The sequence below is a fragment of the Hypomesus nipponensis genome, chromosome 11 (genome assembly GCF_054491055.1).
Source record: "Hypomesus nipponensis isolate SF chromosome 11, ASM5449105v1, whole genome shotgun sequence".
Classification (NCBI taxonomy): Eukaryota; Metazoa; Chordata; class Actinopteri; order Osmeriformes; family Osmeridae; genus Hypomesus; species Hypomesus nipponensis.
In genome coordinates, this window is record NC_140371.1 from 8,413,397 (window position 1) to 8,437,572 (window position 24,176).

General features: G+C 39.6%; 1 protein-coding gene and 1 pseudogene across 1 annotated transcript in view; one reads left to right on the forward strand and one right to left on the reverse strand.

Annotated features, from left to right (window-relative positions):
• The window catches only part of csmd1b (CUB and Sushi multiple domains 1b), a 390,765-nt gene that overhangs the window by 212,842 nt on the left and 153,747 nt on the right, over window positions 1–24,176 (reverse strand). The gene's annotated exons all lie outside the window — the stretch shown is intronic.
• LOC146267968 (uncharacterized) lies at window positions 13,584–18,158 on the forward strand (annotated as a pseudogene).

Sequence of the window (24,176 nt, forward strand, 5' to 3'; positions counted from 1 at the left end):
ACATGCCTCATTTCTCATGGGGAACAAAAAAGCCCAAAGAACCCATAAGGTCCGCCATGATAGATTTTGCTTTACAGTCCAAATTTGGTACAACCTTCAAAACCCTTCTCTTCATGAACCGTAGATGCAATCGACTTGAAATTTGTTACAGATGTGAAGAACACATGATTTTATGGGGGTCAAATTGAATAAGAAATGCAATAAAGGGGTGTATTTATGTAAATGTACACACTGCCTCAATATCTTTGTGTCAATAAATCTAATATAATTTTGACTGATGGTTTTTCAAACGTTATTGCCTTCAAGTTGACATCATTCTGAAGTACCATATGGAAATTTACCTTAATATGTCAATATATGAATGAATTCAATTGAATGTCTCCACAGCACGCACACTCATCCTGCCCCTCGACACACGAGCGGGCTTGGCGATACACACACGCTTTCTGAAAATTGTGTCGACCAAGCCCCCACCCTCGGTCTTTAGCTCCTGTTTCATTTAGCTTCCAATCCCAGCTTGCCGTTACGAATATAAATTATTTTTAGGCAGCCATTGTTGTTTTCAACTGGAATCACCTGATAGCCGTGTTGGAGGCAGCCACGTTCGGTAAGTCCTATTTTTACACATTTTAAGAATCAATGATTGGGTTCGTGAAAGTACACTACTCTTGAATTATGGTGAAGGTTTGAGCACTTTGAGACCTTTAGATCGTCAGTTTGAAGTGACGGAAAAGCGAAGTTGAAAATTAGCTAGAGCTAGCTTTTTCCCTCTGTGTTTATAATTAGTGAATCATTTAGCATCTCGGCGAATTCATCAAAAAGGTAGAGGAGGGCAGCTTTTAGGAGAACAAGCGATTCCCCACAGACCTGTAGGCTCAGAATTGTGATCTGGGTCGTTAAAGTCTTTGTAATGGGGGAGAGTTCGGACGCAAGGGAGACCGTATAGGCATAGGTGGCAGCCATGCTCTGGTCGCAAAGCTAATCAGCGTCAGCGCCCCTTGGGTACCCAGAATGCAGTGCGGTATGTCAAATAGGCAAAGCCTTTGTGAAAATAGTGTGGTTACAACAGCAGTACGAGGGATTTCAGTTGTTGTGTTTGTTCATTTAGATGTTTGTAATGGTATTGTTTATCAGCTAATATAATCTTGTTGGTCACCCTGATTGTGCATGTTGTGTATTTTAATGGGACCAGAGTCGGCTGCTGTACTGCCCTAGGCTCTTCACGCAAGGAGCTGAACATGAGCTCTGCCCTAGCCCAGTTGCCCACATGACTATTGTTAGTTGTGCATTGACTGAAGGAGATCAACTCAAGACGAGTTACAATATCTGTGGTTATTCAGCCATCTTGGGGAAAGTTTGAAAAGGGTACTCTGGTTAAAATGTGTCAATTGTGGGAGTCATGTTTTTGGACTACCTCTAAACCTCATGCGGCTGCCGCAGCATTTCTGCCTTGGCATGACCTGCGCTGGGAGAAAGGGAAAAGGCATGGATGGAAGATGTGTGTGGGCAGATGCATCTTTATATAGGGTGAAATGGAATAAGAAATGCAATACAAAATGGCTAAAAGGGGTGTATTTATGTAAATGTACACATTGCCTCAATATGTTCAAATATCATCAAACACAAATACATCAAATATCATTTTGACTGATGGTTTTTCAAACCTTATTGGCTTCAAGATGGCATCATTCTGAAGTAGTACCATGTGCAATTTCATGCAATTTGACATTGAAATGTCAACCGTTTCTTAACCTTTGTCCCAAAGCTGACCAAAGGTAATGCTCTGCCATTTCTATTCATAAAATATCAACAGTTGGTGTGTAGCAGAGAGGATAGAGAGATTGACTTGTAACCTTATGCTAAAGAGTTCAAATCTACATTCAGCCTATTGTTGTTGGCCAAACATTAAGTTGTTTCGCTCTCTTGTTGTCCAACTCTTGACCTTCTACATTGTATATTTTTATAATATTTTGCCATTTTCCGGAGGAACCGCATTGCTGCTTGCAGCTATATTTATTATTAATTTTAATCTCCTTGCGCCCCAATATCTCAAAAAGACCCTTGTCACAAATGTTCTAATTTGGCACATTGATACTACATCCAAGTGTCCCAAATATGGGACACATTTGAATGTAGGGGCGCCACAGGTCACGCCCTAAAGTCCGATTTTCAAAGTGATGGCATTTCTACCTCATTGTTCCAATTCTTCTGAAACTTGGTGTACATGCTTCATTTTCATGGCGGACCCATAAGGTCCGCCATGATGGATTTTCCTGTACAGTGATAATTTAAGGAAAACCTTCAAAATCGATCTCCTCTTAACCAAAGGTGTCACACTGTTTAGCTTCGATTTGAGCAGATAAAAAAAAAAATATGGAAAAACAACATTAACTAGCTAGATTATGTACACTGTAAGCTAAATGTACATGCCTTGTTTGGCCAATTCGGTCCATTGTGGAAGAAACTCGAACTTTTTTTAGTTATCGAGAGGAGTATCCAGCCATAGCGCTAGCTACTTTAGGGGGAGGAAAATTCCGGTTTCCCCTGTCTCCACTAGTCACTAGAATGGTCATAACTTTTAATCAAAATATGATATTTCTAATCTGTTTCCTGTTCTACATTGCCCACAGATTTTTGGATATTCCACTTGCTCAAAGTTTTTCTCTATCTTGTAATTAAAGTGGTCAAAAATTAAGTTGTCTGATGAGGGATGGTGGATGGAAACGTTTTTTGTAAAAAATGGCTGCCTGAAACCACCTTCATAAAATATGATTTGCCATAAGTAATCATATATTTATTTACATCATAAAAATCCCCTTGTTCTCCTCTTCAATATGGTATAAACAGTTAAGATGTATGATTTAATATGAAAATTCATAAAATATGAAAATTTGTATGACTGTCATATTTCAACAGCATATGGAATGTTCAGAATTTTGTGTCAGGCAGTAAAGTGTTTAAGCACTACGAGTAAGCTATTCTTTACAGCAGCAACCCAGTCATCCCGTTGTCCCGTTTTTTTTTAATAGGAAACGTACATATCTTGATTGTGGACAACTTTTTCTTCCCCGATCTCAACAAACAGCCGAAAACAGCAAAAGGATTGACATTGTTTAAAAAAATTACCACAGTAACTTTCTCATTTCTTATGCTTCTAAACTCGCAGAATACAATCAAAACAATCATTCGCGCGTCTGAAGGAGATAGCCTACAAATTAAGAAGATAATTAAAGAAGTAAAGGAGCTTTTTTTTTCTTTAAACATTTACATCAACGGCCTTGTTTATGTTTCTGTGCAATACTGCAAACTTCATGTCCTCAACAGTAGGTGGCGCATCACCTTTTTCAACCCTAACCCATTGGAGAAACGGCTTATTTTCTCATACAAAAACAGAACAGTCAAAGGCAGTGCTGATGAGCGAAGGGTGGTGGATTCTTATCCAATCAGAGGTATAAACATATATTTTTTTTATTCTGACAGAAATGACAGTTTCAAGTCTTCCGGTTAATCCCAGTGTAACTTTCTATTATGTCAATTTTACAACAATTTGCCATTTTGAAGGAGGAATCCGCCATTGCTACTTGCAGCTATATTTACAAAGTGTTATTAAAGTGAAAATAATGTATTAATATTTAATTAGCTTTTGTTGAGTAAAATATACTTTATTTTACTGGCTAACGCAGAGTATTTTTGCAATTCCAGTGCACCATATGAATGTATGAGCTGTAAGAATTATGAGCCCATTATCCTGATTAACTGCTGACTGACTGGCTGACTGAGTAACTGGTTGGCTGCCTTAGGGTTCCTGTCCCTCATGAAAGATTCCTTTCCAAAGGTCGACAACATTGAAGAATTAGAGACAGAAAAAAAGAAAAGTTGAAATGAAAAACAACTTTGAGGGTTTGTAGTCGTTGAAGTTCTTCCTTCTTATGAATCAAACCAGCAACCTTCTGATTGGTATCCTGATTCCCTAACCACTCAGCCATCTGACACCCCACAGACACTCACTGCACATACCAACACAGGAACTTCCTTGGGTAGCACTATATTTAATCTGACCAGGTTAGCCTACTGATAGCCTGTATGGTGAGATGGATCCCTGTGTTTAAGTGCATCAGTCTCTTGCAGAAGTAATGGCATCAGTCTCATCAATCTCAGTGCATTATGCCGATGAGTGCTCTCAGTAAAATGCTTTGTTACGCTTCAATGACTTGACTAATATTTTTTTAATCAAATTTGACAGCTCCTCATACCCAACACACACACAAAGACCTACCCATCTTGTTAACCAGAACCACACACACTCAGATGGATTGAATCAGGGATATTTAGAGATCTACTTTTCATTAGGATTCTGTAGCGTGTGTTGATTGCGGACATTGTTCAAGTGACTCTGGAGAGACACAGGAAGCAGAAAAATTGTTTTGTCTCTCAGTGCACTATGGTCAGATTCCAGTATGTTAGAGATGGACATGCTTAATGGAACATTAACAATGGAATGATAAATGAAAGAGAACCCCCCCCACACACACACACCGTGTGGCTGCTTTTGAACTACAGCTAAAGGTAAAACAATGGAAAATAGCAGTGATTAGATGTGTTCAACTGTGCTTGGTAAAGACAGACTACAGTAAAACAGGAAAATCAGAAGAAAGAGACACAATGAAGTGGACCAAAGAGAGGGCGCAGACAGAGTTCAGATAGTTTTGATAATGAGAATTATCCTAATTGATTTGCAACAGAGAGCAAAAAAAAAGGTTGATTAGAATGGGAGAGAGTTGAGAGGAAATAGAGACACTGAGAGAAAAGGAGAGGAGGGGGACAGTAAAGCAAAGAAGAGAGAGAAGACGAAGAAAGGTGAGGAAGAGGTAGAGGGAAAGACCTGCATCTAAATGTTGCAGCAATGTTGGCTTGGCCAACTCCCCACCTATTTTTGACAGGCATCACTGAAGCTGACAGGTGACTCCCTTCTGAGCTCACAAAACAGGGGGAGACAGAGAGAGAGAAGGAGTAGAAGAGACTGCCAGTGTCAGATGTTCCTGGTGTGTGCTGGTGGCCTGCCAGTCCTTCAGTCACTCTCAGCTCCCTGGCTCTGTGACCTTTAAAATACTTTTTTGCAGGCGCATGGGAAGGTGTTGCCAGGGGCATGAACGTAGGAGCCACCTCTGGGACACATGAAAGGTTAATGCTGCACTTAGATCCTGGCCTGGAGGACACACTACTGTAGCTTTCCCAAGTGTAATGCAGCCTGAAGGAGACTGGTGTCCTTACCTTGGCCTGCCCTAGCCTGTTGTAGCTTAGCATAGTCTAGAAGAGATTGGTTTCCTTTATTGCTGGTATACTCATTCATTCAGTTTTAAATTATATTCTTTGTCCAAGAAACTCCTTGCCATCAGTTAGCCCTTAGGTAGCTGTGGTAGGATAACCGTCTTAAGTGCGGTAGACACACGATGCCTGCATTAGGCTACTTTTTCAATTTAGACCAGTGTTTCTGAACATGTGGGTCGTGGAGAGGGTCTCGGACGTGTGCTTTGCCTCCGTCAAAAAATCGAACTTTTATTTTTTTAAGTTACCGAACTTCTGACGGTGTGCTTTTATTTTGAAAGGTGCTCAAGTCTTACGGTGCGTGTCCACTACAGCAAAGCGGGCGGCGCGGGGCGTCGGCTTCCAATTAATTGTCAATGAAATCGGGCATTGACGCTCGCATAAGGCATTGTGGGAAGGCGAGCGGAGTGTTGCAAGTTGGATTTTCTAAACTTTATGTAAATGAGGAGCATGGAAATGCTAGCGTTGGCCAAGCATTCTTGTAATGTAGCAACAATTTGACACACTGAGATCTGCTACACTTACCACATTTTCTAGTATAAAATGCAATATACCTGCCTTATAATATAATAATATATTTGCCTATTATACAGCCATCTTCCTTGTCTTTCTGGATGCAAAGTCTTTTATAATGTATTTGAAGTCAATTTGTTTAGCCATTTCACACTCAATGGAAAGTATTGTGATTGAGCCTCTCCTGGCTCATTGTGGAACACAAGTCATTTTTATGATTTTTAGTTTACAGAAGGACCTTTCTCCTCCTGCCAAGTTACAGGTAAAGTGCAGAATGTCCTCAGAGTGGTGCAGAACATGCGCTTTCTCAGTGTCGGCTTTGCTTTAACTAGCTTCCTCTTGGCTAGCATCGTGGTTGCTGCTGCTCGTCTCTGCAGCCTGGCTGGGAGTTTCTTTTGGAGTTGACTGGAAACAAATATTTATTACTTTTATTTGGGGGTTGAATGCCCTTGCTAGCTCTCTCCTTTTTTTCTCTTTTCTTTTCTGATATCCTGATTTCTGAACAGGTCCTGGCATGGCAACAAAATGTAGCCTACTCTGACATTATTAGCTTAACCTTAGATCAATAAATGACATTGTTAAACAAAAAACGACTCTGTTATTTTTAGGAGAGGGGGGTTTCATTATGAAAAGGGCTACATTTTAATAAAGCAACAATACAATGTTTATGTTTGCTTTTTAAAGTAATGGTGATTATTTCAGTTCAAAATAAATTGGTTATAATTTCTTAAAATATTTAAGACGAACATGATTATTGTTGGCATTGCGGCTGGGCCCCCCACCACGGCTGGGCCCCAGAAAGCTTTCCCCCCTTTCCCCCCTTATGAGCGGCCCTGGACGAGCCTGAATTTAAAGATTGCGTAAAAATAATTAGAGAGGGTACAATTTCTGGGGAAATTGTAGGGTGTGCTTGTATTGGTTGCAGAGGGTTCTGTTTTTTAATGACATTTTACAACTGATATTTCTGTATATTTTTTATAAAAATGCATAGCCTACTTATTATTTATAAAGATTACATAGATTTAAAAGCATAATTTTTTTGCTGCTCATTTACAATTCAAAATACTGAGTGTAGAATGAAATAGTTGTCTTCTAATTTCCCCTGCAAGAGGGAATGGTGATCGGCTAATAACAGCCTCATAGTTGAATCAAAACTAATACATTTGGCAGACCGGTGTAAAAATGGACCTAATCTCTATGACTTAAACGTACTTTTAAGTTTTTCTGTCCTCGTGATATTTTCAGGCATTTAGCCTACTCATATTGCATTCATTCGTTAATGAAGAACCCCCTTTGAAGCTTATAGACCAATTATCACCCTTGTGGAAGAAATTGCGATTTCCTGTGTGCTTACATTATTCACTAATCAATAGAACTAGTCATTGGATACTAGTTAGTATGTTCTCATGTAAGCTTGCTATTAATAAGAGTAGATTGTGTCTATGTGTCAGGGTTAATAGATGTTCGGGGTCAGGAGAGGGGGGTATGGTCTCAATAGTAAATACTGATTGGTTTGCACCTGGTTTTTCCACAAAGGCTGAGCAACATTGTGCTCAGTGTCATACCTGCCAGCAGCATAATCCCGGAAAGGGACCAAAGAGCCACAACAAATGATCTCCTGACCCCGAACATCTATTAACCCTGACACATAGACACAATCTACTCTTATTAATAGCAAGCTTACATGAGAACATACTAACTAGTATCCAATGACTAGTTCTATTGATTAGTGAATAATGTAAGCACACAGGAAATCGCAATTTCTTCCACACCCTACGTCACACAACGTTGAGCAGGCTCAACTGCGCATGTCAGTGGCAAAAGACGAACTTCTCCCGGGTATATACACTTGGAGTGTCGATTATATATCTCTGGACACTAGATTGCAGAGCTTGATATTAACTTTTTGAGTCACTTGTAATTTGCACAAGTACATTTGCGTTTCACTTGTCCATGCACATAATTCACCCCCCAGACCTTTAAATAGCCTGACGAGTGAAACTGGCAAAACTAACCTGGCTAGTAGTAAAGGAGGTCGCTTTCTTAGGCAAATGATGAATGAAACAGGCTATCTTCAGCAGGCTTGTATCTACTTTATACAGTCCTCCCTGACGTTTTATGGGTAGAATGACATGAATTACAACACTGTGCACACTGCCAGTTAGCGACCCGAGTCTGACTGAGGCTAACGTCAAAACAGTGTTCTGTAACGTAGTCTCACTCAGATTGCCAGTTTTACACAAATCACAAAAATAACCGGACTAGCTGGCTAAAAGCAGAATTCTCATACCTCTTGAAAGCTGCCCTGATCTACTTTTCCCGGTTTCCTGCAAACACGTCCAGCTGGGGCCCACATGGGCCTCACTTGGGCTAGTTGGGCTTCGGCTGGGCATGGGCACAGAGTGGGCTTTGTTGGTGGGCCCCACATGGGCAGTATAAGGGCAAAGTGGGCTCCAGCTAGGCACTCCTAAGATATTCAAAATTAATTATTTCAGACACATATTTTTAACAATATAGCCACTGGGCTTGGTCCATTTTAACACACATTTTATTAGGGTATTAAGCTATTTAGAAGGGTAGCCATAGCAATGTAATAATCTTAAGTACCATACTACTTATAACAGACAAGTTTGCTAACGGTTTCTCCACAAATTTTCAAACTGTAAAATAAGCAGTGCGCACTCCACTGTGCAGCGCACATCTGGAAAGCCCTGCTCCCATCACCGAGCTAAAGAAAGAAGTCTGCCCAGCAACAACTTTGCCGCCTTTGAGAAGTACTCTGCAGCTGTCCGTTGGATCCTCAACAGTTCAAGCTCAAGTTTGAGACGGTGTCGTGTGGACAAAAAGCAGGTAAGAACCTGCCTACGTGTATAATAAACAGGGGATGATTTTATTTATTTTTTACCGCCTGATGTTAACCAAAAGCTTTTATGGAGAGTCAAGAGGGCAGGAACTAGCAAGTTTTTATCGAAGGTGAAACAGTGAGGTAGCTAAGCTAGAGCTAGTTTTAGCTGTGTAGCTAGCTAGCTAGTTTGGGTAATTAAACCTGGTTAAAGCATGTCGTTGAACAGACGAGTTTAATTTATTAAGTCAATATCAAGCATATTTTGAGCTTATTTTGAGTGGTTGACTTAAAGATATTGTTTAGAAGGATATGGTTGTGAACTTGTTAGCAAGGCAGTCAAACAGGCATGGTTAACAAGCTGATAAAAAAGAGGTAAAATGCAATTTCTCCGCTTTTATCAGCTGGTGGTATTTTAATGTTTGCACTTGTTGCATTTACAGCAAAAACAATGATGTAGTCAATGTGAATGTCAGCAAAGTTTTATCGGCTAGGGTTTCTATCCTTTAATTTTCTCACTTCCACGGGGCTGAAGTGCTGAGGCTACCATCCGTGGGCCATTTTCCTACTGCGTGCTTGTTTTTAGTCTGTTGCCTTCCCTTCGGTTTTCTCGAACGTGCCAGAGTACTGCTGTATCATTGACTGGGAGAGAATGGATTTATATCAGTGGTCGGTGAACTAGGTGATTTCTTCTCAAGTTAATTATTTAGTAATGAACTTGCACCAGAGAAAATTAGACTAAGGGCCCGTTTACATGGAGGAAATAAAATTTAGGTTTTATCACGGAAAACGATCGTTTCTAAAAACTCCTGCCAGAGTGGAGATTTCTGAAAACTCAGTTATTGTGTTTGTGTGTGCACTAAACTGAGTTTTAGGTTCTCAAACGTCACTGTATGCAACTAAAAATGCATCACTATGTTTACAGTTAGTTTGCTTACGGATCATGGATTTATGCAGGTTCATGTAAACAGAAACATTTTTGACAAAACGTTCTTTTGTGTACATTGTATTTTTTTAAACGGATAGGCAGAAATATTCGTTTCTGTAAATACCCGGCTCAGTGTGTGGTCTAAGCCAGTGGTTCTCAATCCTGGTCCTCGGGAGCCCCTGCCCTGCATGTTTTAGACGTTTCCCTCCTCAAACACACCTGATTCAAATTAATGGGTCGTTATCAGGCACATTTATTTGAATCAGGTGTGTTGGAGCAGGGAAATATCTAAAACATGCAGGGCAGGGGGTCCCGAGGACCAGGATTGAGAACCACTGGTCTAAGCAAGTTTTTCTTTTGCTGTTTAGGTTGTGTTGGGCCTAGGAATGAGCGGGCTGGTAAGTCCATTCTGGAGAAGGGATGTTAGTGCAAAGCAATTGGCCTTAACAGGGACTAATGCTATCTTTCAAATAGTGTATTGATCACACTGAAGGCTACTAGTTGGTAAAATCAGCCACATTAATACCAGCTTCAACAAACTATATTATTTGCAATTCTACTCTACAGGTTATTAATTCCTAATCCCCTGTAATCATAGCTAAAAACTAAAATGGTTTTACTTTTATTTTTTTAAGAAATAATGGAGTGTTGAGAAAGAACTAAAAGGAGGAAAATATCAGCGAAGGTGGAGGAACACTTGCGTCTCCTTGAAAAGGAGTCTATGATCGATGATTTGTTGACACAGGATTCTGAAAAGGAATACCCACTGGATTTGTTAGAGCATACTGAAAGCGAAGAATCCACTGAAACGTTCTACGATGCTTGTGATCAGAACTGTTTTGAGTAAGGGTGGGTATCGAGAACCGGTTCTGTAAGGAGCCGGTTCCAAATTTCTCAAAACCCGAATATCAATAAGGTCCATGCTTATCGATACCGCTATCGAGACAAAGTAATATAATGTATTATAAAACAATTGGGTTTTTTCGACTTAAATAGCTGTTTCTGATTGGACGAGAGACGTTCCATGAGTTGAATTATCTGAAAACAACCCACTCTTACTTTTCACTCCAATAAAAAATCACTCCGCAATGAAACATTCGCGTTGATACAAATAAGTAACCATAACAACGGGGATGAGTCAAAGCTTCCATTTACAATTTGAAAGACTTTAACAAGCTAACTTCTCCTTACAACAATGACTTCAATATTTTTTATAACGTATTTGAAAATTGTTTCTTTTCAGAATGTACTGTGTCAGTACATTCCGCTCATCTCACATCCCGTTCTCTATTGACCTCGCTAGTCAATCTAGGTTACTTCAGATGGGCTGCGGCCGACACGACAGCAGTAGCAGCAACTCTACACATGGCCAATTATTTTCTTCTTAAAAATCTGGATTTTATTTGGGGACAATGACATGGCTCGATAGCTGGCTAGTCTTGTCGTTAAACATACTGTCAAATTATAATTACAGTTTGGAGAAAATTTCCACTTTGATGCGGTCATCTCACATCAATTTGCTATTCAACTTGCTCCACAGGCTGCGGCCGTACTGTAGCCTAGTACTAGTATGGCCGATACTTTGTTCGTGAAAATCTTGATATTGATTTTGGGATAGTGACATGGCTGGTTAGCTAGCAAATCTTCCTGTCAAACATAATGTAAAATGATATTTACTGTTTGTCAACCGTACACAATGTTATTGCCTTTGAATCTTGCTAGCATAACGTTAGCTTTCGGGCTAATAGCTCAGCTGACGTTGACACCGGAACTATTTTTTCGCTGCGGAGGAACAATGGCAAAATAAACATTTTTTTTAATCAATAGCTGTATTTAAATCTTAATTGGTTGACTATAAAATTGTTTTATAAAAGCAATATAGTACTCGTGCTCGTGGGGTTGTTGAGGAATATACCACGGGTGTTGTTGCCTACGGCCGAACACCACCCGTGGTATATTCCTCAACAACCCCACTCGCACTCGTACTATATTGCTTTAACGTTGGCTTATGTCTCGAGAAATAAGTAATGTTATTTAAATCAAATCGCTGGTGCACAAACATACAACGTATAAACTAATAAAATGAATACATTCAATTGAATGGCCTGCCAACCGCCTTTAAACTAAACAAAGAAGAATGTTATTGCCTCAAGCGCTACCTAGGTAGCGACCTCGCTTCTTTATCATTTTGTTGCTAGCTACAATGGCAGAACGCACGAAACGGTCAAAGGCTTGGCTACGTTTTATTAAAGCCAAAGATAAAGACGAAAAGTGCAATATATGTTCTAAAGTAATTTATTGTAAAGGGGGGAAACAACTGCGATCAGGCACCTCAACGTTGTGCATCAGATAAAGATAAAAAGCAGTACTTCGACTGTCTCCGAGTCGCAACGGTGCAAACTCCAGCTGCCTTTGCAGGACAATCATCTGGTGAGCGCACCACAACTTCGTAGCGAGTCTCCGTCGTTGACAATAATAAGCCAATTCAGGGCTCAATAGTGCAACTATTTCACGCGCATATGCCCCAAAAATATTATGTGTGCGCGAACTGCAAAAATTATTTAGGAGCACATTGTGTGAGTATAGACAAGCCTCCCCCCCTCACTGTTGATCATTCAAAACATAGCCACCGCAAGCATGGCTCTGTGGGATGCTTAAACATCGTGTTAAACAAAAACAGAGACAGAAGAAAATAGGGATAAGATAAGGAAGGTTTGGGTTTGGTTAGCTGGTCATTTAGCTATATCAGGTGCATTTTGTTGAAACGAGCTTGACAATGTCACTTCGTCAACCAACCAATCACAGTCTAGTTACTCATCCAGGTTGTGGATAGTACATCTGTAGTGGACAGATTCAGATATAGCCAGAGTCAGATCCATTGTGCCTATTTGCTCCTTTTAGCCAGCCTCCTCCTGAGAGCAACACGTTCCCCTTGTTCTATTTGACATCTGTTTTACTTAAGAAATAGAAAAGTATCGATAGTGGTATCGATAAAGACTTGAATCGTTAAGCAGTCTCAAAAATGGTATCGATATCGATAAAAATTAACGATACCCATCCCTAGTTTTGAGAATTCATCAAATGATTTAGAAGATGAAAATTCCTCATCTTTTTAAAATGATTTTAACATTTCCTCATTTGATGATTTGGATTCTGAAAACTGGATGCCAGGTAGACCTGGTTGTGATAGTGACTGTGATTTGCATGGAGATTAATGTTCTGACTCGGAAGATATTAATGATGATGAGTCACGTTGGCTTGCAGAGTGGGCTGCAGAATTCAACATACCAAAAACAGCGCTGTCTGCACTTCTTAACCCTTTGATACACAACATGGGTCTAAAGTGACCCGGGAGAGTTTAGATTTTCAATATCTTTGCAAAAAAATAATTTAATCGTTCAGTATTCCAGGTATTCCTCAATGAACTTGTTTTTGGTCATCACAAGTCTTTATTTAAATGTTTTCTTTCTTACGTTTGGAATAAAAATCATTTTTGTAACACTACCCCTCTAATGCACAACATGGGTCTAAAATGACCCGCATTCATTTCCTATGATATTTCATGTACGGCTGAGTGTTTCTTTGCCATATCTTTTGAAATCAATTTAATATTCCAAGTATTCATTAAATATCTTGTTTTGATTGCCACAAATACTTAATTTCCTTTTTTCTTTTCTTACTTTATGAACAACCATTGTTTTTGTGTCACTACCTTCAGTTTCCAGACATGGGTCAAAAATGACCCATGTGTATTCCTATGGAGTTTTATAGGATTTTTGATATTAGTTAATTTGTACAACTTGGAACATATTTACTGTGGACAACTATTCACCTGTCACACATTTCACAACTCAACACAACTGCTTTTAGGCTGGGAGATGTTCACAAGTGACATCATTGATGAGGTCCTGAAATGCAACAACTTTGAGATGAAGAGCTGCAGCAGCAAAAGGGAAAGAGCATCAAACAGGCATCATGGCCTCTATCAGTTTGACCCTCTTTGCAGGGGAGGACAAGAGCCTAGATGTGGCCATTTTCAGCAGCATTCAGGTATTTGTGTGACTGTTTCCTGGCTAATTGCAGAAGACGGTTCATTCCCAGTAACTTTGTCACCAGAGATAAGCAGTGTTCGCAATACATGCCCAGCAAACCTGCAACATGTGGAATTATTCTGGATGTGCAATCATGTGAGGGTCCCATATGTGGTAGACTGAGTGCTCTACCCTTCCAGTGTCCCTCTGACTGGAAAGCTTATTGAGAAAAACCTGAACATTGCGGGGACTCTTCACCAGAACAAGCCAAACATACGAGTCACAAAGACATCCAAATGAAGGGACATGCCAAGTTCCAAATTTTTTCATGGTCACGTTGCCATTCAATTTGTATTTAACGGCAACATGACTATGGTGAGCTATGTGCTGAAGAAGGGAAAGGCTGTTGTCCTTCTGAGCATGATGGCAAAGCAGTGGATGACAATGTTGTGATCCAGTACTGTAATAAAAGAAAAGCAGGAGTGGACACAATGGATCAGACAGTTTGCACTACTACTACTCATGTAAGTGGAGAACACAGAGGTGTCTGGCACAATGTGCTGGATGTTGCCACCCTCAATGCCTACACTAACTTCTACACCAACACCCTCATTACATGGGTGGTGTGACCCAAGGGGCAGTTCATCAAGGAGCTAGGCAAGGACCTTGTCATGCCAAATAAAAGGCGCATGAAGGCCAAGTCACAGCTCCAAAAGTATATTAAAGAGGTGATGGAAAGATGTGGGGTAAAAACAAAATGCAACCTCCACCCAGCCACAAGAAGAGCTCTTATCAAACTTTATGAAGCCGAGGATATCCTCAAATCTTTTTAGCCCCATTGTGGCTTTAAACATTGGATTTTGCAATTGGATCCAAAAACTTTCCCGCAAGGCCACATTTAGGCTCTTGTCTTCCCATGCAAGGAGGGTCAAACTGTTAGAGGCCATGAATTCCTGTTTGTCGATGCTTCTCCACTGATGCAGCCATGTTGAGCTGTCAAATGTGTGGCAGGTGAACAGTTATCCACAGTAAATATGTTCCGAATTGCAAATATCCTAAGTTTCTATCAAATTCCATAGTGAATCCATATGGGTCATTTTAGACCCATGTCTGTAAATTTGAGGTAATACCACAAAAATCTTTTTTGCTCAGAAAGTAATAAATACAAACATTTAAATGATGATTTGTGGTACTCAAAAACAAGGTACTTAATGAATAATTAGAATATTAAATAATTAAATGAATTGATTTCAAAATATATAGCAAAGAAACTATGGAGCTAGAAAGCTGACAAAAGTATCTGAATTTGAATATGAAAGATCTGAAATATTTGTGTATCGAATTTCATAAAACTGAAATATTTTGCTGTTGAATATTTAATATCTGAATTATTTGTATGCCGAATTTAATAAAACTGAATTATTGTGATCCAAAAATACACATTTCTAATTCAGATTGCAGTAATTCAAATTCTTGAAATTCAGATTGCTGAAATTCAGATTCTTGAAATTCAGATTGCTGAAATTCAGATTGCGGAAATTCAGATTCAGATTTTGTCTGAACTAGGCCAAAGGTGAAACAGCTTGCTTTCACAGGGAATAGTAGACGATTTCAGAACGACCGAACTTTACCTCAGAACAAACTGAGTTGTTAGTTGGAGGAATACCCAGATCACACATAAGTATCTGGGATAGCACACATAGGCTACGTCCCGATGTGTAGAAGATACGTCGGCAAGATCTAGTATGGAGATCGTTGCCATTTGATCGAAACTGACTTCCAGACGACGTGTGGGCAATGAATCCAATCACACCCGGCCGCACTACAGATACATCCTGTTAACCATAGATAACTCCTTATATCTATGCTGTTAAATACTATGTCTGATCTCTCAGACAGCAAATATTTCACTATCCATAACCGATCTGAAATGTCACTTAGGAAATGAACATAGCCTATAGGCTGAACATTGACTTTGATAGGAATAAGGAGACAATGAAAAATATGCGTGACCATCCAAAATTGGCTATTAGTAATACAGTAGCTAGCTAGCGTGACTTGATTCAACCTGGATTTTGGGTACCCACACCCTGGTGTGGGTATTATAATTAAGAGACACTATTGAAGTTCATGATTTTATATCAGGCTGGATGTTGATGCCATCAAGCTCTTTAAAAAACTCCAACACAGAAAAGAGAACAACGGAACATAAATATATAGGCTATAGCTTTGCCAGTTGTTCCGCGTCTTCCATCGGTCTCCGCCGCCCTCTGACTCTATCTCGACTCACTTGGTAACAGTAAATGCCGATTTTGGCAGAGGAGAAGACAAGTTTTTACAAGTTTCATAAGCACTTGCTCCATACTCCTCCTCCAATGAGCAACTCTCAGCTTTTGTTCTAGGGTTAAATTCGGTCAGAGAATGTCTATATTCGGTCGTTCTGAAATCGTCTACTTTTCCCTGTGAAGGCAAGCTGTTTCACCTTTGGCCTAGTTCAGACAAAATCTGAATCTGAATTTCCGCAATCTGAATTTCAAGAATCTGAATTCCTGAAATCTGAATTTCAACAATCTGAATTCCTGCAATCTGAATTTTAGAAATTTGTATTTTTGGATCAAAATAATTCAGTTTTATTAAATTTGGCATACAAATAATTCAGATATTATATATTCAACAGCAAAATATTTCAGTTTTATGAAATTCGACACGCAAATATTTAAGATGTTTCATATTCAAATTCAGATACTTTTGTCAGCTTTCTAGCTCCATAAGAAACACTCAGCCATACACAAATGTCATAGGAAATGAATGCGGGACATTTTAGACCCATGTTGTGCATTAGAGGGGGTAAGCATAGCTTGTGTATCCAAGGGTTAAAATCCTAAGGAGGAAGGGCCTTGATATCCCGATGGATGCCAGAACTCTTAGGTCCACTGACAGATCTTGCAATGTGACTAATATGGCTGGGGGGTCCTATTACCACTTTGGAATCGAAAATGCTCTCATAGCTGAACTAACATCTTTAGGACATTTAGCAAATGTGACTGATGCTCTCACACTTCGAATTAACATTGATGGATTGCCCTTATTCCGTAGCTCCACTATGAGTCTGTGGCCTATTCTGGGTAGGATTAAGGAAATTCCAGAGTGTGATGTGTTTGTAATTTGAGTGTACGCAGGTGCATCCAAACCCGTAAATGTGCAAGAGTTTTTACAATAATTCTTTGTAGATATGAAAGCCGTTTCTCAGAGTGGTACAACGGTGTACATTTAAGAGTTGCATCACCCGATGCTTTAATTTGTGATGCACCTGCTCGTGCCTTTCTTAAATGCTCCAAAGGCCACACAGGGTATTATGGGTGTGAGAGGTGCACTCAAAAAGGCCAGTACATGAATGGGAAGGTGGTTTATCCTGAAATATCAGCAGAGCTCAGGACAGATGAGCAATTTGGTAGGCAAGGCTATCAACAGCACCAACGGTCAGCCTCCCCCCTAAATGATCTGGGTAAAGGTTTAGTTACCAGTTTTGTGTTACATTATATGCACCTTGTGTGCTTGGGGGCTATGCGCAAGTTAATGTTTCTTTGGTTAAAGGGACCGCTGAAATGCAGACATCTATGAAGTTTTTTGTTGTAATGTCAGCATATATGGTTTCTATCAGGCAATATTTACCAAGCAATTTTGCAAGGAAACCACGATCCTTGTTTGAATTCAGCACATGGAAAGCTACAGAGCTTAGGCAATTTTTACTTTACTCTGGCCCTGTTGTCCTCCTCAATAATACACCCACTAGAATGTACAGAAACGTTTTACTTCTATCTGTATCTATGAAAATTCTTCTGAGTCCTGCCTTATGTTCTCCTGACAATTGTGACTATGCTGAGGAAATTTTGAAAGTCTTTGTAACAGATTTTGCTGCAATTTATGGCACTGAGTTTGTCAGCTATAACATACATTCATTGATCCACCTAGCTCAAGATGCACGAAAATTCGGCCAAAAATTTGGATAGTGTTTCAGCTTTTCCCTTTGAGACATTTTTTGGTAAACTGAAAAAACTTGTCCGTCGGCCTCAAAACCCTGTCCAACAACTCGTCAGGCGGATCCACGAGAAGCAGAAAGTGGCAAGCCAGAAGACCACATCAGTTTTCAGCCCATTTAAACAGCTCCACTTTTCTGGACCAATGATTAATTCAATTGCAACATGGGAACAATACAGGCGTTACAATGATGGACAGACATTGATCTCCACCTCTCGTGGTGATGACTGTTTTTCTGTAGGGGGAAGGGTTTTTATTGTGAGGAACATTTGGCACATTCTGGAACTGTTAAAGTCTTGGGTAATTTTTTGAAATTGCCAAATCCTTTTTCACCTATCCAATGGACTCATCATGTCTTGGTATTCTTTTTGTTTTCAATTTATCTGAACACTTGCAGCTGTTACCTGTGGAGGAGTTAAAAACAAAAATGGTGTTGTGGCCACTCAAGACTGGATATGTGGCATTGCCATTCCAACACTAGTTTGCTCTTATTGTTATTATTTTATTGTTTCTTTTAATTATGAATGTATGTATTTTGATGTATGTATTTTTTTTTTTAAGCATGTTACCTTTCGCGATAGTAGAATTTATAAATGGTGGAGGATTGGCAGTTGTACCGACCAAATGGTTTATCGGGCCTGAGGAGGATGAATGCTACTGGCCACCAGCAAGGATGAACATGGCAAAGGCAGTCACAGATCAACAGGACCCTCACACTGACTGGGAGACATAGAAGTTGGCTGTCAAGAGAAAAATCGGTAATGTGTCCATGTGTATGATATTATCTGACATGATGAGTTCACTGTTGATTCGGTTTAAATTTGCTTTGAATGAAACTAATTTCCACAAATTTTTCTGTCTCCCAAAGCAACTTATGAAATTGCCCGCACAAAATTAAGGTTGGGTAAGGTTTCAACCTGTGGTCCAATTCTGTCTTCCAGCTAATACCTACCACCTCCAGGCCTCTGTTTTCACAACAAAATCTAGGCGGAAATAGAAACTTTCACTTTCCTTGTGTTCAAGATTCTATTACTGAACACCAGTAGGGCTGACAGGGGTCCTGACAACATGGGAAATAACTTCAGAGTGTCAGCTTTCAAAAGAGACCATTTACATGCATGTACTCCAAATGGTTCTAGAACAGCTTTCAATTTACTTTGGGCATGCTGTTTAGGCGTTTTTAGGCACATTTAACAGGCTCCCAGAAAAGGTTTTAAGTGAATAGTTCTGCTAGAGGTAGTCACGCAAGTTTTCTTGAAGTTAGTGACGTTAGTAGCGTCAGTGACTGTGGCTAGCAAGTGTGTTATGTGCAACGCGTGACATCTTGTTTCTCTCAAACAAACAAAACAACTATGGGCATGCTGGTTCAACAGATCAATCCGTCTATTAGGGTGCCTCCGGTAGGAGGGAACCTTTTGTATTCGTTAGTTTTATTATTGGGATGTGCTTGCCTTCGGCGAGCACAAACCATTGTTCTCTCACATATATATTTATTGTTTCTTGTTCTTCTTCACACCCCTAAGCCCTCGTCAATATTTGGACTACATACACAACCTAGGTGTCAAAGGTTTTGTCTTGGTAGCGATTGAGTTGCTTGTATTTTTATTTACGTTCCGTTGCATGGTTTAAGTTTAAATTAAGTTTTTGTGGCGAAAGGTGAAGCTAACAGTGGCTAACTTGCTAACCACAGTCACTGACATACCGTTAAACGTCACAAAAACACGCGTAACTACCTCTATCAGAACATTCATTTAGCAGCTTGTTAACTTCTGGGAAACAGCTAGGCTAACTATAGCTTTACTGCAAGGCAGCTGCAGAAACGCCACAAGCAAAGAGGCCAGGGTGATAACTATTTAATCACTTTACTTTGTGATATGAAACAATTGTGAAGTGTAATGTAAAATATAAGCTGATATAAGGAAGTACATCTACTTTCGGAACGGTAGTCTACTATTTCACTAAAGCATTAGCATCATGACATTAGCCTCTGTTGCCCGGGTAACAAATACTACAGCGGTCTATGATGCATCTGTTTTAAATCGTTAAAATAAACATTTGTCACAAATATATTTTCGTTGTAGGATTTATGATGGCATTACATTACAAGTAAACGATTTGTGGGTGAAATTATCATTACCTGGTTTTCAAACCAGTGTAGCTCACTGCAACGCTGTAACCTAGTCTATAGCTACGTAGCTGACAAAAACATCTTTACAGGCACAGCTGTTTACAGTAGGAAGTCAAACGGCGGCATATGTTCGGCACTACCCTTACTTAAATCAAAAGTCTTTCAATAGGTAAAACTATCCGACTAGTGACTACTAACCTGAACTCCATTGCCACAGCCTAAACTGTGTCAATCTGTTCATAAAAATAATGAATTTCAGCTCAAACCGTACAACGGAACGTTAAATCGAATTCAACCAACGCGGTACAATTTACCGGGGCAGCTTATCCACACAGGGCTACATTGCATTTTGCCTTGTTGCTGACAATGATCGCTACCACTGGGATTTTTATGATCTAGGGATTTTCCCCTAAATAAATGTCAAGCTTATTTATGTTTTGGGGGGCATATTTTCAATTAGCAGATGGTACTATTTGAATCACAATTCCATCTGAGATAGCTACTGCTGGTAACGTTGTTAGAATAAGCTTCAAAGGGGGTTCTTTATTAATGAATGAATGCAATATGAGTAGGCTAAATGCCTGAAAATATCACGAGAAGGGAAAAACTTAAAATTACGTTTAAGTAATAGAGATGAAGTTTTTACACCGGTCTGCCAAATGTATTTGTTTTGATTCAACTATGAGGCTGCTGATCACCATCTCGCAGGGGAAATGAGAAGACAACTATTTCATTCTAGCCTACTTTTCACTCTTAGTATTTTGCGTTGTAAATGAGCAGAAAAAAATATGCTTTTAAATCTATGTAATCTTTACAAATAATAAGTAGTCTACGCATTTTTTATATAAAATATACAGAAATATCAGCTGTAAAAATATAATTAAAAAATGGAACCCTCTGCAAACAACGCAAGCAAGCACACCCTACAATTTCCCCAGAAATCGTACCCTCTCTAGTTCTTAATAGGGTTTCTCCGGTAGGAGGAAAGAGGAACTTTCTTGTAACCTTATGCTCATGAGTTCAAATCCCCATTCAGCCGACTTCATGCCAAACATGAAGTCGCTTTGCTCGTTTGTTGTCCAACTCTCGATCTTTTACATTGTACATGTTCTAATATTTTGCGCAGGAACCCGCATCGCTGCTTGCAGCTATATTTATTATTATTAGGGTTCCTCCGTCAGGAGGACCCTATTGTAATTGTTGGTATTCTTCTTCTTATTGGTGGCCAAGCCGCGAAGCGGCGAAGCCACATAAGTGATTCTACCTTTTCTTATTATTATTATTAGGGGCCAAGCAGCGAAGCTGCGAGGCACCTATTGTAATTGTTAGTTTTTCTATTATTATTAGGATTCCACCGTCAGGAGGAAACCTATTGTTATTGTTAGTATTATTAGGGGCCAAGCAGCGAAGCTGCGATGCACCTATTGTTATTGTTAGTTTTAATATTATTATTAGGGGCCAAGCAGCGAAGCAATTACCTATTGTAATTGGTAGTATTATTAGGATTCCTCCGTCAGGAGGAAACCTATTGTTAGGGGCCAAGCAGCGAAGCTGCGAGGCACCTATTGTTATTGTTAGCATTATTATTAGGATTCCTCCGTAAGGAGGAAACCTATTGTTATTGGTGGTTTTATTAGGATTCCTCCGTAAGGAGGAAACCTATTGTTATTAGGGTTCCTCCTGTAGGAGGGAACCCTATTGTTATTGGTGGTATTATTATTATTATGTTTTACCCATGGGAGTCAATGGCAGCCCCTAGAGCACAATAGTAAAAAGTTGAGAAATTTGGCATGTTGAAACTGCAGACCATTAGTAACTACCATACCACACATGGGCCATGTGAGACAATAGGTGGCGCTACAGGCCACGCCCCAAAATGTCAATTTTTAAAGTGATGCCATTTGCAGGCCATAAGTCCCAAAATGCTGAAATGTATTACAGATGCCTTATTTCTTATGAGGAACAAAAAAGCCTCTAGAACCTATAACGGCCGCCATATTGGATTTTTCTGTACAATAAAGATTGAGGAAACACGTTTTTTCGCTACTCCTCCTACATTTTTGGTCGAATTTTCTTCAACGTTGCCAGACATGATCTCCAGACTGAGCCTCACAAAAGTTATCAATAGGATTTTTGATTTTCAAAACCGTTTGTCCGGTACAGCCAATCCAAATCATCAACAAAGGAACCAAACAGGAAGTTGGGTCAAATCTCAGCAAATCTTTAAGATATCAACCCCAAACTTTGTATATCGGTGGAAGACACTACAACATGTTCCCATGTGAAAAATTGACTTAATATCTTAAAAAATGACTGATGTAAAGCAAATCGAATTTATCGCTAACGCTAAAATAATGCTTTACACATCCACCTGTCTAAAACGGATACTCTGATACTATCACTAGTTCTTGTGAAGACTCTTGAGAATGTTTAGTCTTCAAATCTGAAAAAAAGTTGGTTGTAAGATGAAAAGTAGATTTTTAGTGAATATTTTAAATATACATGCTTGGCTAATTTCAGTGATTTTTGGCTAAATCCTCTCTCCCCTCTTCCTGCCCGCGCGTGCTCCAAATCCTCACACACACTCAGCCTTCCCTTGACACACGCGCGGGCTTGACAAGACGCACACGCAACATCTCCAGAGTGTGGGCTGACCAAGCCCCCACTCATTCCTTAGTTTCTAGCAAAGGCCTTGTGGATCTTGATGGTATTGCATTTCCGATTTTGTATGCAAAGGTAAAAAGTTCTCAAAATCCTGAAACATTGATGGTATAGGCCATGAGTAACTACCACACCACAATGACCCACCATTATCCATAGGTGGGCGTACGGCCACCCCCCCAATTGTCAATTTTCAAAGTGATGCCATTTGCATCCCATTTGTCCCAAAATTCTGAAATTCATTACATATGCCTTATTTCTCATGAGGAGCAAAAAAGCCTCTCGAACCTATAACGGCACCCCCACAAATCTGAAAAATAGTTTAATGTAAGATGAAAAGTAGATTAATTGTGAATATTTAAAATATGTATGCTTGGCTAATTTCTAGAGCTTTTACCCCAAATCCTGTCTGTAGTTTGTTTAAACAAATGTAGCCTTTTAAACCTCTAGGTTTAATTCTCTCTTTTATACATTTAAAGTTGGATTTGACATTTAATCATTTAGCAAGTTGTTTGACTCAAAAACCATAACAGTACATGGCCCCAACAGTACCAAGCTCCCACCTTCACTCCTTAGTCTAGTAGACATTTTAGACTAGTAGGCATTGTGTGGTTAGTTTGGCCACAGCTAATTCTACTGTTAAAAGAAACAGAAGGTCTTCTTCTTCAGAACTATACAGTTGAATCAACCAAACACAGCTTGGTCATGTTATCATCTTCTTTGGCACATCTAAACTAAGGACTTGACTTTTAAGAAAGCATGACCAAAGCAATTGGGTGAGGGAGGTTTCCTACATAAACAGTTGCTGACAAAGAATTTCAGACTTAAACATAGTCTTGCATTAAGAGTAGAGTCAACAAATTGAATAACTGTGCTAATGGTTGTTGAAACTCATTGCTCTGCGTTGGTGCATGTCAATTTAGGCAGAAGTCCATGTCTGGTGATATTTGACAACCTCAAACACCATGAGTCTGCCACTGGGCCTATTGAAAAGGCCCTTGTTTTCATTTGCAATGCAACTATGGGGTGCCAAGCTGGGCCTAGTTGTACTGTTAGAAAGGCCAGTTACATTAAACATTATTGTTGTTATATAGTTTTCTTCCGAGCATTGCATGCACTAATAAAAGCAATGATGCCCAGAAATGTTTTGTAGGAGTTGCGAAAAAGAGAAGCAGAACAGTGGAACACCATCCCAACTCAAAATGTAGTAGCGTAGAATAGAGGAACTGGGTGTACAAGCATCTGCTTGCGGAATGAATGCTCCGTGCCATGTTTTAGAAAACTTGAGAAGTCTCCCTTTATTTGTGGTGTGTGTCCAGTATATAACGTCTCGCCCTGCTTTATCCTACCGCCCTGCTCCCCGGCCCCTTGTAGTAGCCTCATCTCCATGCCCATAACATTACGCCATTAACTAGATCCAGTAACATGACACTGGGAAATGGGTGCTGAAGTGGAAAGTCCCCAAAAACAGCATAAAACAAGGAAAATATTAATCCACCAGTCATTTTTACATTTTAAATATGGAGGCATCTATTGGAACTGGTGGTAACTCCTTTGTTGTACACCCAACAAAAATGGGGCTACTTTACATATAATATATATATAACTATACTTATAGGCCTTAATGTAGTTGTCGTCCTACCATTGCATACACGTCCTTTACTAAAGTGTATCTTCCCTTTCATAAAATTATTATTGTAATCAAAGCTT